At 29.9% G+C, this 17,599-nt stretch overlaps 1 protein-coding gene across 2 annotated transcripts in view; it reads left to right on the top strand.

Moving 5' to 3' along the window:
• dsx (transcription factor doublesex) overlaps nt 1–17,599 on the top strand; it is a 151,360-nt gene that overhangs the window by 130,372 nt on the left and 3,389 nt on the right. The gene's annotated exons all lie outside the window — the stretch shown is intronic.

The raw sequence follows: 17,599 nt of genomic DNA on the forward strand, positions 1-17,599 counted from the left end.
CGCTCTCTCGCGTGTTAAGTGACGAGAGTGAGAGAGATAATGATATACATTTTCGCAAACTGAGATAGAACGAGTAACTCGGTTCAATTTCAGTATGCGCGTAGGGATCCTATAGTCAACACGTATGACGAGCACTGCATCGTGGTCACGTGGTCCAAGTTATAATACCACATGCTTATCGGGGACTTCAACAGACTCTTACTGACATCTTTGAATATTTTAGGGCACCAAAAGAGATTAATTATATTTTTGATAGTATATTCTTTTAACAGATATCGTTATTATATTTTTTTTCATATAAAATTAAATAATTAAAAAATAAATAGTGATACTTGATTTTGTTAAAAAAATCGTTTCGAATATCCTTATGTATTTTTTTAAGATCGGCTTATATAAATGTCGCACCATAATGAATTCTTATTTAGAACTGATGGCGACAAATTCTAGGATAGTCATAAATGTGGTGTTCGTATTCTGAAGTATCATTTTTATGCCTTATGGCATTTTGCAAAAGCCGACAAAGATTTTGTGTAAATTGAATATTCACGACCGAAAAGTTTTCACTGATATCGTATTGGTGAGTGCCCACACAAACTTTTATAATTATCAGTAGCGTAATTTTAATAATATGACAATTCAAAAATTGCGATTATTTGGCACATTTTTCGATCGCGCGCAAATATGCCAGCTGTACGTGACAGCAGCCACCGTGCGGATGAAATTTGTGGCAGTGTGGCCGCTACTCGGAAGTCGGCGACCTCGGCCGACTTCAGTTGAACTTCGGTTCGGACATCTTCCAGAGAGTATAGTGCAAGCATTACGGGTATATGCATATTAAAGTACATAGCTTAAAAAATATATATATTTTAAAATACATTTATATTATCTGAATAACGAATATAAAATTAATCGATTTATATTTAAATTTTAATTACGATAGTTTTTCATAAAGTAAAGTCCAAAAAATATTTCTTGGACATTTAATTTTTAAATTGTTTTATAAATACCTCGTTTATGTTTCAATATATGCAGAACTCAATGCATGTGGTGACCTTGGGGACTAGTTTTTTCATATACATTAAGTATACGTTACTATACTCGTACATACAGCCCGTCCAAGATATGAACGACCATCGTCATAGTACTGGTGAGAGAATTTAATAGGGTGACCATGTGAAATTACAAGTGCAATTAATTTTTACTTTTTTAATTTTATTTGTTGTGGAAAATGTAAAATAACACTTGCTTACTTATTTTGCTTAGTTGTATACATATTTAACTCAAAAACATGACAGCACTCACCAAAATATTATTTAAGACGTATACCGATGGCGGCAACTTTGGCGCAAAATAATAAAGGCGAGCGAAAATGGCCCGATTTTATGACCCGTCATAAAATCACTTAAGGGACAAATTTTTACAAAAAATAAGGTTAACCATCGGGTGCGGGTATAAGCGCAGAGACATCTAAAACATAATTTATGGGTTGTACGGAACAGAATGTAAATATTTAATAATATATGTAAACAAAGAACAATAACATCGCGAACGTGTTTGAGCGCGAAACATTATAGTTTTTAATGCAATTTCTAACGCATGGTCACCCTACTTCAAAAACATCCCTGATTTAGTATTGGTAACGTTCTCATATCAGTGTAAAAAAATTCGTGGAAAACTGTAGATGTGTGCATGAATGCGTACACGCACCCTTATTTACAATACAACGACGATGGTCGTTAACATCTTGGACAGACTATACATATGTTAGTCTATCTTTAAGTAAATCATATCATTTTGGATACTTCATTAGTCGTAACTAGTGCTTCAAATACTGAATATTTGTTATTCAAATATTGTCCGACTATTCGTTAAGTACTCGTTTATATTTGTATAATCATATTTAAAAAAACACTAAAAATCAACTGACTAAAAACATATTAGTTCTGTGCTAATCTCTTAATTCCTTGTGTGTTTTTTCTTCGATGTATTTCTGTATTATCTACCGTCAAATTGTGTCCTTGGTTTGTGAAATTTATCTTCTTATTTTATCTAATTTATAACAGCTACTGCCATAACTATGGCAATCGTCATTAACTATGACAATCGTCAAGTTTTTAATCCCACATTTGTAAAAACTGACTGGTTGTGTGTTAAATTATTTAGAAAGGAATGTTTTAACTTTACTAACACTATTTCATTTTTTACGATCTTAATTATGTTGTAGACTTAAATTAATGATCATCTTTAGCATTATCTTTTTTTCGTGTGATCATCCCAATATGAGGCAGGCGCGTCGCCTTGTTCTCGTCGCTTAATGCGCATGGAACCCACACTCTTTATTTTAACGCCTTCCTTATTTGTTTAATCTTTTTGAATCGATGATTACTGCAGCTATGCAGTAATCATCGATGATTTTTGGTGTCCCACTTCTAGGCTGGTCTTCCAAACTAAATTTTCCAGATTTAAATCTTTTGAACCATTTTTTAAACTCACGAACCAGTAAAACTTAACCATATACGGCACAGATGTTTTTGGTTGCTGTGATTGCCGATTTTTTTTGTGAAATTCATACAGCATACAATTGCATAAAAAACACCTTACTTGGAACGAAATCTTCCATTGAAACATGCGGTGATTTTTTTATTGTTATGTTCGTAGCGCACTCTCCAGATGTTAAGCAAATACTACCGAAAGAAAGACATGCAATCCGAACAACAAAAAAGTCACAACTGACCGTCAAAGTTATTTTGTATAAGAACGTATTTTCTTTTGGGTACTAATAGATATTAAAACATCTTAAAGAATTGGAAGTCAACCTTATTGACACATATTTTCTATATATTGTTAAAATTAATTTGCGATAGAATATTGTCGAATTAAATCGCTTCGTTATTTTACACTGTAACCTAATATAAAAGGTGACTATTAACAATGCCAAAGTTCCTCAATACGCGTGTAGTTAATTGATCTCGATACGGAGTCTAATTATGCAAATTTTAGCAGTAGCGCCGTATTGTTTGCGTCAATGCACGTAATGTATGTATTCGAACATACTATAGCCAGTTAGTTTAACGCTCGTATTTCAAAGGTGCTGAAAGTGTAACACCTGTTTTAAGACAAGGGCTTACGACACTAGCAGCAGATTTTCGCTGAAAAGAGCTAAGCTATTAGAAGCTTCTGAAGAATCTATCTAATACTATACAAACCCTCAGTCTAGCCTTGTTACGTATTCCAGTCGTTAGGTGGGGTCGTTAAACAGCATCCCGGTTGCAAGTTTTGAGACCGTTAAAACTTGACGTATTAAATTCGAAGCGTACCTGCCGACGATATTGGCTATATGTCCTACAAAATGTATATACATACGTAGGTATGATGTCTGTTTCAATCCACGCCAACATAAACCTCGAGCGTGATCGTGAGCAAAAACGCGTCGGGTCACGATCCGATAGATAGAGCTTTTATTGGAAAAGACGATTATGTACGAATGCCACCTGATATATTGACTTTGTAATATATTTTAGAAGATGTAAAAGCTTCTGAAAATAAACTATAATCTTAAAAGTTCTAAATAAAAAATACATTATGTATCAATAAAATGTTCAGTATTGTGCTATTGAAAGGACGATAGTTTCCATCTAACTAATGTGTAAATTAAACAATTACATTTATTTTTTTTATTCATGATATTAGTATATTTTTTTTATTGGATTTAATATTTTTTTATTCATGATATATAATTTATACTTTACACCTTGAGCCGTCGATATATTATGTGTATATTTGCAAGTAAATATTACCAGAATATGTTTAATGTATTACTTCATTAAGTTATTTCACACGTGTCAGTCATTGATATTGGATAACTGCGATATAAAAAATGTTTATAAGCTATAAATTTATATGGCGCAAAACCAGCTCTATAATTAACGGCTGAAACCATCAATCCGTTAAGTGTACAGATAGGTCATTTAGTCAAGGCACTTGACTCTTCGAAGTGGCATCGTTTTTAACGACCTCTCAGCGATATCGCCGACGTATCATATTTTACAAGTATTTGCCTTAATCAATTAGATCCATGAGACAAAAATCTTTATAAATAATTGTTTACATTCACGAGGCGTGGAAAGTATCAGACAACAAAGCGAGGAGAGAAAAACGGCGCATTTATAAATGACACGGTATGACACGAAAGTTACGGAACTAATTTTAATACATATACATATTTTTATGATACTATACTTAAAAAACGATAATTTATATATATTTTAATACTTACTAATATCATTAGGTTAATTAATACTATACAAAAAGTAGAACTGTGTTAAAAATATAACATATGACTGATTTATTATATATGTGTGTAAACGTTTCTTATAACAAATCATCATCTTATTATAGTTTGTTCTCTTCGACGGATGATCATTCAGTTCTCTGTAAATATATCTACAATACAATAATATACTGTATGATTATAATCACATACGATATATTACAAATATTTTTTATCTTTTTTCTCTATAAAATCCATTGAAAAATAAAAAAAAACGAGAAACCAGAATAGTGACATCTATGAAGCTGTAATACTAGTATTTAATAAATAAAATTCTGGTGTTTTTAATTTTTTTGTGTATTTAACACTCCACAAACTTTATTACCATACCGCGTACGACTGTTTGCTGAACGATTTACAATATTCGCGTTACGCGTGTGCACATTATGTGCATACAATTGAATGTTTTCATTCCCCAATGCCCATTGTTCGCTCTTATCACGTTTCATTGGAGCACATTTACGTCGCATATTCTGCGCATGAGTCGCTCAGAAATAATAAATACTGAATGAAAAATGACCATTTTGAAACCTTATCGGGGTGGTCGGTTCTTTTTGTTAATTTAAAACATAGCTATGTGTATGAAACGGCCCATTATTCTCGATCGCTTATCTTATCTGCTGAACGCGTACGATTTCATAAACGATCGTAAAAGTATCATGTGCTAAATCGTTCAATTAGTATTTCTGTTTCGATGCTAAAACTCGAAAAAAACTTTGATATGATTGTGTATTTAAATTGACCTTATCGATGTAACGATATAAACGTATCGATGATAAATCGAATGAGAACAATTATTTAGTTGAAGGAAGATTATATTGCATGAATCAGTTTAATTATACAATATTTTTTTTAACTAAAATTAAAAAGCTGTAAAAATAATATATTATACAAAAATGTTGTTGTTTTCTGGGAGTATACTTCTAAAGTGGCTAACATAAATTGACTACCTCTCAAGAATGTCTGTCAACGCAATAACTTTTGAAGTAATTGAAAAATTGAAAATGTATACCGAATATTTTTATTATAAACTACAGTTTTGTCAAGTACACATGCACATATTGAGGTGTCAAAAGTACAAGGGAAAAACGAGGGTACGCCGCCTTATTTAAATTATTATCGCAATGCAGTTTTTGAAAACATGCAATCGTAATCTGGGAAAGATTAAATATAATATTATGATTAACGATTAAATTTGGGTTCATTTTTATAAAACTGAATAAAAAAGATAATTTAAATCCCAACTTTCAAGGAGTTCGGTCTATTCGTTATTTTAAAAGTAATCACGATTAGTGATGAAGTAGTTGTTTATTTACGATAAAATATATTTTAAAACCCTTGAAAAATATCTGTCTATTAACCCCTTGCACTCCAAATCTTTTTCTGTAAATTTATCAATTTTTATGTTCAAGGTAAAAAACAGGTTTTAATATATTGTGAAGGGGATTTAAGTTATGATGTTTATACAATACATTTGACAAATTATTTAAAAAAAAATAAGTTAAGTATGATACTTTATAAAACAATCCCCTGTTTGATAATTTGAGCTTTGCCTGCTCTCGTGCGTTTTTATTAGATCATCCTATATACCCACTATTCAGAATATATATGTATATAACATATAACCCATTCGATCTATCGAATATAATTGAAGAGGTGTCGGCGCTGAGAGGCGTTTACGGTTAAGATCCGCAGAAACTCGCACATGCTTCAGGTCGACCATAAAAGAAATCACATCAAACATTATAATTTATGGTTTGCTTTGTACGCCCTGAAGTTAACTGCTCAACTTTTTTATGGTTTCAGCGCTCATTTTATGGTATCCCTCTCTCAGCCGACCCTCCCTGATCCTCCTTTTCGGCCGTTTGTTGCGGTTCGTCTATAACCAATATTTCCATATCCGCCATAGGTCCAGATTTTAATTTAACTCTGACGTTATTTATGATCAATTTTATAGGATTGTAAAAACTCAAATGATGTATAAATTAGCATTTGTCATTAAATAAAACACCATATACTACATGTATACTGTTCATTTATAAAAATTAACCTGAAAATTTTTGAACACCAAGTTATCTGATGCGTGGTTTCCTTCCTGATAAAAAACTTTGTTTAAAACTATATATATTTTCATTTGAAGTTTTTTTATTTTATTAACACACACACATAATAAAAAGTTTTTACTTTAATATAAAGTGTATATTTTCAAGAATTTCTTCAGATAAAGCGAATCTTTTTATTTCTTATATCTCGAGAAAATTTAAGATTTATCGAAAGTTCTATTATTAAATACAATACCGTAAAACCTCAGTTTACGGACATAATTCGTTCCAAAAACATGCTCGTATTTCAAAACGCTTGTATATCAAAGCAAAATTTCTAATAAGAAATAATGATTTTTTTTAAAACCTAAACATATGAATATTTAAATAAATGTTTAATAAATACACGTATATTTTTTATTGTTTAAATTTATTATAAAATAATTCAATTTATTTATAATTTTTTTATTTGTAATACATATAAGATATTCTCTACAAGCTGTATTAGATCATTATTAGAGAAGTTTCAATACCAGATATCTACAACCTAGCTCGATTTTATTTAATCACCACGATATTCATCCGTGAGATTAGGAAATCTAGGTAAACCTAATCTGTGATTATAATTATACAAAAATCCCAGACACGATAAAAATAATTAAAAAACACTAAGGTTCATATGGGATTCGAACCCAGGTCTTTTAGGTCAATAGTCTTATACCACTCGTCTATCGTGTTGGTCGATTCATATTAGAATATGAATAAGTATGTTTCTTTTTGTGGAACTAACTAGCTAACTCCAATGACACTTGCCTTTGACTCCGTTTGAGGATTTTGCGAAAATATCATTGAATAGATTCATCGCTCATACTGCTACAGCCTTATTCGGGTAGTGCTTTTCCACGAAATTTTTCACTATTTCCCACATTTTACAGATATCCCTAATATCATTTTAAGTGAAGAGTTTCTCGACCACTTTCATCTCCTTAGGCGAGATTTCCTATGTAGCCTCATGCTGTTAATCGTGATGCAGATTTATTAGTTATTCGGTGATTAGCTCTTGGCCGTGTTTCTACACCATGCATCGCTGAAATATTTATTTGATCTATGAGTAACTGTCCTCAAGGTCTGAAGGATTATATATAACCAAACTTTAAAAAGCTTTATATACAAACTAGCAAAAGAGACGTGAAACAGAGAGACAATAGTTAGTCATATCAGTTTTAGAAATCACTCAAATAATTTATGATTCTATAGAAGAAATCATATATACATATATATAAAAATCAGTGTACAATGTAATATACCGTAATAAGTATAGAACCAAGGACTCTTAAAAAGAAAATCAAATTTGACTTGAAATTTTAGAACACACCTTTCTACATTATCTTAATAACTGTTACTATATTATACGACATAAAATTTCCTTCACATATTGATAAAAAAATCCAATTTAATAATGTGAGAGATATTGTATCATTCTAAAATTAATTTATTTTCCCGATGACAATAAATTATTATATGTATATATGTACGTACTCAAAAAAATAAAATTTTCAAGCACAATAATTTATGGCGACGGGGTATCAAATTTTATTATTCGCGTCCATTTGAACATTTGCTATGGAACGTAAATATGTTCTCTTATTATGTACACGTATTGTTGTCTGATGCTTTCAGGGGTCACCAACTTTATGTGGTTCAAAAAAAAATTTATCTTTGCAAAAAAACATCAGACAGTTAATATTATTTAAAATAAACCTACCGTGCGAAATAGGTTAAGTTTAAAAAAGCACATCAACATTAATATGTGTATTTATATATTTCACAAACATTTTTTATGTACGGTACCATACTTTCTGATCCACTCTGAATCGTTAATCGACATGAATTATCTTGAAAAGCTCGAACTGTTTCAGTGAAATACCTTTGTCAGATTTTCTTTTAATTTATTAATTTACAAATTTATTCAATAGAGCTTGTTTTATAATACTCTTTTTTTCAATTTTATCTCTACCTTATCGTGCAAAAATAACCCTTCCAGCGTGCATATGAAAGAATAAAAAAATAAGCTGAAAAATTAAAAAAAACGTAAAATTTTTAACAATTTTCTATTCTTAGTCTATTTTACAAATTATAGATAGGCAATTTTCTTTCCACTGAATTTTTTTAATATATAAATTAAATACAATAATGTAGTGATCTATTTCAGTAAACGGTTAGTTTATATTTTTTATATGATTATAAGGGAATAATTTTATCAGTTTTTCCTATATACTGTGAAAATAATTTCACACAATTTTTGTTTAACCATATTTAACATTATAACAGGAATGTAAATGAGAGGGTATTTCTGTAATTTCTGCAATAAAAGATTCGTTTCTGCTGGGTTAATTACATTAATCATCCAAAATATGTTTAATAAAACTATTAGCTTTTAGCATACATTATGGTACTAAATAATAAAATATTTATATCAGTAATTTAATTAATATATATAGTTACTTAACAATTGGCTCATTTTTATAAGGAATATTTGATTTGCCATAATATTACAGTTAACAATAAATATTATATTATAGTAGTATTTGGTTTTAAGAAATATTAACTTGATTAACACAAATCTGATGAAAAATAATTATTTTAATTTGTACGATACCTTTTAATAAAATGTTTACAATATTAAACTTTTTTGTTAAGTTCATTAAAAAAGCAGTAGTAAAAACTAAATATTCTCTCTGCCTGTCTGTTATTAATTTATTAAATGAGCCTGTCTAAAAATACTTAAACCATCTTTTGTGTCTTGTAAGATCAATTATTTTTAGTTTCTAATGAATATATAGCAGGCGCGTACGGTGAGATACTTTGCCTTTCGCTCGATCTCGTGCTAAGTGACGAGAGTGAGTGAGAAGAAATGGGCGTGCGGAACGCATGTAACGCACGCCCTTATCTCTCACTCACTCTCGTCGCTTAACACGCGTGCGAGCGAAAGTGAATGTAACTCACCATACGCGCCTGATATATAATCGAAATTTTAATCCAATTATTTGTATATTCAACATTCGAATATATTTGGCCTTTATTTATTATTTGATACTCGGATATTTAGGTAGCTATTTGAATAGGACTTGTAGTAGTTTTTAATAAAATCTCGATCAATTTTACAAAGGGTAGAATTTTAAATACTTTTCATGATTTTTATTCTAATGTGTAAACCTCTTGGTTTTACAAATAATCCATCAGCTTCTGAATTGCAACTTTAAATGCAAAATACGATGTGTTCTCTTGTAAAGACTAAAATTTACGTTTGTCCAAATAATCTATAAAACGATTTTAAATATTTTTATATTTTCTAATAAAGATCAGAAACGTTAAGATTAACAATTAAGCCAATATCTAATAGTGTTTTATATAGCAAGAACAATCAAAACAAAGTTAAGAACCAATTTGAAATACGATACGTTCAGTGCCTAGTTAATTTTAATATATGTAAACTATGTAGTTAATGATAAATTAGTTCGTTTTCTTAAAAATTTTAATAACATTTATATTATTTTTCACACTTTTTATTTTACTATTCGGTATTCTGACGTCGAATAATTGGAATCCCTTTAGTTTCGGAGTCGCATGGAAATCAATTTTTGCCTCTGTAGGTTTCACTAGTCTTTATTTTTTGGTCATATAATATAGACTCAATGCAACATTCTTGCTGAAAATATGCGTCTGCACTTGATACCTCCATTTTAAATCGATAAATCGTTCTTGACCAGCACAAGAAGACCAATTTGTTGAGCTATAAAAGCGCGTATATATACAATAGTACCATACCCATTATGTGTTTTTACGAGTGAATCCGCTTATTCGACCATAAAATCCAAGTCTAAGGACAGACAATACCTGCAATTACCCGGCTTAATTTATACCTCAGTGTCCTCTTGGGATTAGTTGCTACTTCCACCTTCGGCAAAAATAAATATATCGATCGATTCTCTCCCGCGTTGGAGTATAAATCAGTCTTGAAATAAAATTAAAAATAAAATCATCCAGTAAGATCTTCGGATCTCCTTGGTTCCCTGCGCTGTTTCGACAGTAAAATCTGTCAAATCAATCATAACAATTTATACGTTTTGCAACGTGCGTCGTTCTATTGCAAATGTTCTCGGAACGATCATTAATTTTTCGGACAGGGTGGTATTAGTGTTGAATATTTTACGAAGCGAGAATTTTAATGCGCTTTATCCGCCGCGTCCATATTAAAATGCATTTATTGCCATTTGATGGAAGGTAGTGTGTATACCTCCATAAAGTACGTCTGGTGGGATTCGATTCGTACGTGTGTATCTCTCAATATTTCGAATCTCGCATGTGGGTATCGAATTGTGTATTTGAAGATTGATTAAAACTTCGACACGCATAATGCAAATTAACCGCACAATAATGCTTTAAGAATTTAAAGCTCATATGATAACCGTACGAGGAGAATCAAGTGAAGAAATTGTTAATTATTTGACTCGTATCAGTCTACAAAAAATCTGAAATATTAATGTCAGGAGTACCTAATTTAGAATATTATATATTATACGACATACTTAATTATTTGATAACTTTAATGACATCATCATAGTTCTTCTTGCAGTGAAAACATACCATTTGGAAAATAATTTGCCACTCACTATCTTGTTGGTTATGGATAATACTAATGCTTATCCTACAGACCTTGAAGGCTATCCTACAGACCTTGAAGGCGGCTTACTAGAGGAATTCGGGTTCATTAAGATCAAAACTCAGTATCTTAAAAAATAGCTTTATACCAAATCAATATATACGCGATGCTTCGAAGTGACCGAAGGAACAAATTTTTTATCCTCAGAGACATTTGGAATATTTTTTAATTATATTTTTGAGTTTTAGAACAAGTTAACTTAAGTCTCCATTATTTCTTATGAGAAATGGGTGTTTTCAGAACGTTTCCAGAACGAATTATACTCATAAACCGAGGTTCTACTGAATCAAAAAAAAATATGTTGAATTAATTGAATGAACTATTATTAAACTTACCCATTAAATTAGATGTAGTAGTCTTCACCAGCATTAATCCACTAAACTTGTAAAGGGTGTTTTTTTTACAGGTATAGAACTTTAAAATTAAATAAAAGATAAAAATCGTGGTAATGGCCATAGTTTTGGCTTTATTGGAGAGATAATATAGTTTAAATATAAATTCGGACATTTGAGCAATCTGGAAGTCTAATTTTAGACCACTTTTTCGTGTAACTGTGGCCTTATATTGGCAATAAAGCGGCGAATGTTGGCTTCCACGTCCATCGGCGTAGACTAGCGACTTCGCATATCCCTACAGAAAATAATTCAAAGGTTTAAATCACACGATCTCGGAGGCCATTTCACAGGTTATTACGCGAATTATGCGCATATCGAATAAATTTACTGTGGCGCATTGTTGAAACCAAAACTCTTCCACATTAATGCCATTCAATTGGGGAACAAACAAGTCAGTAATCATGCATCTATAGCGCTTTTCATTGACTAACGTTTTGGCCGGCATTATTTTTGAATAAATATGGACTAATTATTCTACCAGCCCATAAAGCACGCCAAACAGTGATTTTTTGTGGATATAACGACGTCTCAGTGGCTTGTGAATTTTATTCACTCTAAATATGACAATTTTACTTGTTAACGTAGCCATTCAAGCAAAAATGAGGCTCATCGCTGAACAAAACTGAACCACGATTTTCAAAGTAAATTTGCACAATTTGCAAGCGTTGTTCTGGCGTTAGTCTATTAATGGTGAAATGGCAAACCAAACTGAGCACAAATCAGCTGTCAGCTGTCAAAAAAAAACAAATCTCTAAAATAACACCCTTTATATTACATGTTTTGCTATGCTGCGATTAGATACAATCAACCTATTATTATATAATCATGTTTTTTCATTTAAAATAGGTCGTTACTGCGAAAAATAAAATATATTCTAAAAATATTTTTTAATTTTACACATATTATAGTGATCAAATTTGTATTAAATAAGTCTATCGATGCGGTTTGAACTTATATATCGGTAACTATAAATAGAAAAACAATAATTAATTATAATTATTCCTAAAAATCAAGAACTTACCTTAGAACCTTGGAGTTCGATTTCGTTTTTTTTAATACGATTAATACAACAAAATAAATAAACTATATAATACTGAGTCAGTTTCAAAACTGGACTGCGATTATTATAAATGCAGTAAAAAATAACAATGAAATGAAGAAGGTACCAGCATCCTTTTTAACGCAAATGGACCTATCTACTTTGCATAAAAAAGAGTTTGTAAACTGCAGTATTTTTAAATAACACGAAGCGGTATCCCGATCACATTATTTAGGAATAAAGGAACGATTTATGAGGGATACTTCTAATTTAAAAATATAAAAATACAGTCAATGGATATTTCTAAAGCGTTGTTGTAAAATTGTGTCCGTCTTGTATAGATGGTGGATTTTAATGTAATTAAAATATCAGCTTTCATTTTTATTACTAAATTTAAGTGACAGCATACAGGATTAATACACTATTTTACTAACTACTTACATGTATATTTTCAAAATGTTTATACAGCTCTTTTAAATACAAAGCATTAACTATCTCATTAATCATTAATGACATAAAAAAAGTATAAAACACTAATCATTTTATCCGTATTTCAAATGGGATTTTATTATAACGTATTTAAAACTTATTTTTCTATCACGTGTTTATAATTTAATATGTATTTTTGCCAAGTACCCTATTTTTATACCATTAGATAAATTCATTATCTCAATACAATAACAATAACAATTGTTAAATGGCAATAAATTAATATATATCTAAGTGTCATGAAACCTTTCATTGTTAATTTTTTCAGTTTCTTATCGCAGAAAAACAATAAAATGGATGACCGACATAAAATGTTTATATTGTACGCATCTTTAAACGACACGCATTTCCCTTTATATACTTTTCAGGCATAATCTAAAATAACACATGTTTTTCTAATATGTACCATTGTAGATTATTTACTGTTTCTCACATCCTTTGATGTTTAAAAATTATAATTTACTGTTAAACGTTTCTCGATAAAAGTAGGTCATTTATCCAAGATAGTAAAAACAAATGGATGTAGCGCAAAACTGATAAATATGTACAGATTGTCGGTCATTATTTACTACGAATTCAACTAATTCGTACCGCCGCTCGTCGTCGAACGATGTTCACAATTTCAATATTTATTTTAAATTGCAGTTTATTCGATTGATTTCTTAAAATATTTACCGGGATTCAAAATTTCTCGTGACATAATTCCTAATGACGTATCTGGGCCGCAGTATAGATTTATTAGTTCGATGGAAATTTGGCACTGTACGTGTGTTCCAAATTAAATACGTTGTATGCCATTTTATAGTAAATTTTACGATGCTTCCGAATTGCGATGCAAAGTTTCGCTTAGAGAGCCTTAATATCGGCTATAACCCACAGACTGAATCGCCCACGGGCGTATTATGACAGCGTAAAGCCAAGTCGAACTGCCCATTTGATAAAATTAAACGACTACTCTTCGGAAGCGCATTCTGCAGAGATAGACGCATCTCTTCTCTTCTTTATATATAAAAGGAAGTTAAGTTTATCGTGTATATATATCCACAATTATTTTGTGATCGAATTGTGCTACTTTACGTAGCGCTCTCTATTGTAGCATATCCCAAATGGTGTTAAAAATAAATTTTGCTCATCCCAAAAACGTTATGCTTGATATCGACAATTCGTGTCAAAAAGTGACTTCATGCCGATTGACAATCGACTACTTTTCAATATTGCCAATTGTCACATTGTCACCTTTTACAGATCTCCTATCTTCCTAACGGAATTTTGTTATATCTCGACACTCGGTTGCTAAAAAGGCACAGGTGGGAAACCCATAGTATTTTTAACTTCACTCAGTCTATCTTCATATATTTTTAACTACTAGTACACTCCTACGTTACCTACATACGTAATTATGTGGTCTTCATTGGCATCTCTCGATGACTCGTTAATTTTAGTTATTCCCTCTGTTGTAGAATAATAATAAATAAAATCGGCGACAATACCAATCTCTTTGACGCATTCCTTTTAAAATTATAAAAAATACGCTTATATACATATGTGAATATATGTTAATTCTATATCATTGCCAATTTTATCAACTCAAAAAAATAATTTTAATAGTATAATAAATACATGTAATTGCTCGTCCATTAATTATTGTCTATATCAAATGCGCATGCACCATGAAAACTCTATTATTTTTATCGGATCGTGATTGTATCTCCACGAATGCAAATTTGAAGAATATTACTCCTGGACTCACTACACACGTGACACATTATTCACCCTTAAAAATGTGTACCAGCGTTTTTCACCCTCTGGTATATACCTAATAAAATATTAAAAATATCTCAAATTGACGCCAATATCTATATAATTTAGCAAATGCACGCAATTGTAAATTGTCAACTGGCAGTGTACACTTGTCCTTATCAGTCAATGATATGTGTACTCAATACAGTATATGTTTGTATAGTTTTTGGTATTTCCCAACTATTTTAAAAACCGCTATAATTCATCTGATAAAAAATACCGATGAAGATCCTAAAATTTCAATTAGTTATCTCCCCCTTAATTTATTACTGTCATTTATTAAATTATATTTGAAAAAATAATCCTTATGCGTTTAAAATAATCTTTGGGGAATAAAATTATTAACGAACAATTCGGCTTCCGCGAAGATCACTCGACAACACATAAACTTAATAATAGGTAGATATAGAAAAAAGCTTTCGATACGGTTTGATTAATAAACTATACAAATATAAAACCTCCGATTTTTGCTACGGTTAATATGCTCATAACTGAGAAATAGAAGATATGTTGTTTAATTAAACAATGAACACTTGATACCGCATAAAATTCTAGCTGGAGTTCCTCAGTGATTGGGCCGATTCTCTTTATTTTGCATACGAACGATACCCTAAAAATAAAAAAAATGTTTATATATGTACGCTGACGATACAGTTATTTTAACAAGTACTTACGCTCTTAAAGTAATCGCAAATATTTTTTAAAAATCTTTTGAAATCTTTATTAATATATATGTTATTAATAATATAAATAATATTTTTTGAGATGGAAAATTAAAATTGATCGAATTAAAACAGACACAAATATTTTTACAAAACGTTGACAAGCTCTGTCACCACCTATCTTAAATTAAGAGGACTGTAATTTAAAACAAGCGTTAAATACCTGGGTTTACTCCAAACTTAAATTAAATAAACATATATTGGAACTTCGCTCTAAAGGACTTACCGCTATTGCGACCCTTAGACCGATATTTAATAGGAGCGTGCTAATAACAAAAAAATAAAATTCTAATTTATAAGCAATTGTTCAGACCCATTTTAATACATTCCTGCCCAGTGTGGAGCAACACCGATTATACTATTTTTTCTAAATTGTCATTTAAAGTTTTATAAAATAAATCTATAAAAATAATACGACTTTTTATACTAATTTTATACTGAAAACCTTCAAATAACAACAATTAAAGAACACTGACATTTTCATACTAGAAAATATTATAAAAATATTTCGCGTAACTACACTAACCCACTAATCTTGTGTATCTGGGACTACGATAAAAACAACTTAAAATTTAAATACATGCACAAAATGCCAAAGCACATATTACTTTACTTTGCAGGCTAAAGAAAGCATATTATTAGTTACATATTTTTAGTGAAATGTACTTATATTATCACTTACTGTTTTTATTTTTTTCTTTAGTTTAATTTCTTAAAAGGTTTTTTATTATAACATTTTATTTAATATTATTTTTTTTATTAAATTTTAGCTAATAACAAATTGTAAACATAGAAAATTTTATGATTTAGTATTGTATTTATTTATAATTATTATGTTTGTAAAATTATTTATGTTATTGAAATTAACGTTTTATATAAAAAAAATGTTTACATACAAAATTGCTATATCCACTTGTAACGTGTATATAAAAAGTTCAGTTTATTTATTCACATACATATAAATTGAATTTGTATTAACTGAAACATATAGCAAATAATATTTTTTATTGAATATTATCGTATCTGTTATTAAAATGTTTATTAATATACTCGTGACTAACTTCATAAACGTTAAACATATGAATTCATTACTTTGGAAAAATCAAATAGACCTTTGAAATAAAAATATGAATGAAAAATAGATACAAAGTTCGTAACGCACATTTGTATCACCTATCTGTCGGTGGTTTCGTACTTTAAACTATTGTAATTATCTATGTGAAAATAGGTTAGATAACTATATTTTTTGCCAATTTTTCAAGTATAATGTATATTTGCTATACAAAGAAGTTGAGGTAAAGCATCGAACATTTTGAATAGTTAAAAAATTACAGTTTATTTAATCAACAGCAGTTTTTTTTTAAAAAATACAATGTACATTTCTTGCTTAAAATAGCATTGTTTATGCTATTTACGTTTACTTAAAATGTTAATTAAATTTTAATGCAATTGTAATGAATATTAATGTGATCTCTTAATATTTTTTAAGTAATAATTTTCCAATCAAACCATAAGAAGCTGCACATCAAGAATTAAATAAAATATTGCCAATATTACAGTAAATGACTGTATTAGATATTGTTATTAGAACTATCCTATATTTTACTCACATATGAAATACTTGTAGTGTCATATTGCCATTATCAGTGCAAATGATTTATGCACGTGTTAGTACTAGTATAACAATGACATAACTTAATAGACATATTACTCTATGTGTTATCTATAGTTTATAGATAATAACGCTTGTTATTTAATGCTGTGGCTGATCATAAAGTACAGAATATATTTTTATGGTATCCATATTATAATACACATAATAATTTATATTTAATTATGTAGATGTCACCTATTCCTAGACAGAAAAACCTGGTGGTTAATACTTACTTATAAGTCAGATTGACATATGTACCTAGTTGGTACAGATTTACCCCGTTGTAACGCATTGGGCTTACGCCTGCTAGGTTATAACGAAAAATTACAAATAGAAGTAAAATATATGTATATATGTAATTCTGAATCGTATTAAAATTAATAAAAAGTGACGGTTCAAGATTTA

Source organism: Plectrocnemia conspersa, unplaced genomic scaffold (assembly GCF_051122295.1).
Source record: "Plectrocnemia conspersa isolate PC_06_02 unplaced genomic scaffold, ASM5112229v1 ptg000009l, whole genome shotgun sequence".
In the NCBI taxonomy this organism is placed as follows: Eukaryota; Metazoa; Arthropoda; class Insecta; order Trichoptera; family Polycentropodidae; genus Plectrocnemia; species Plectrocnemia conspersa.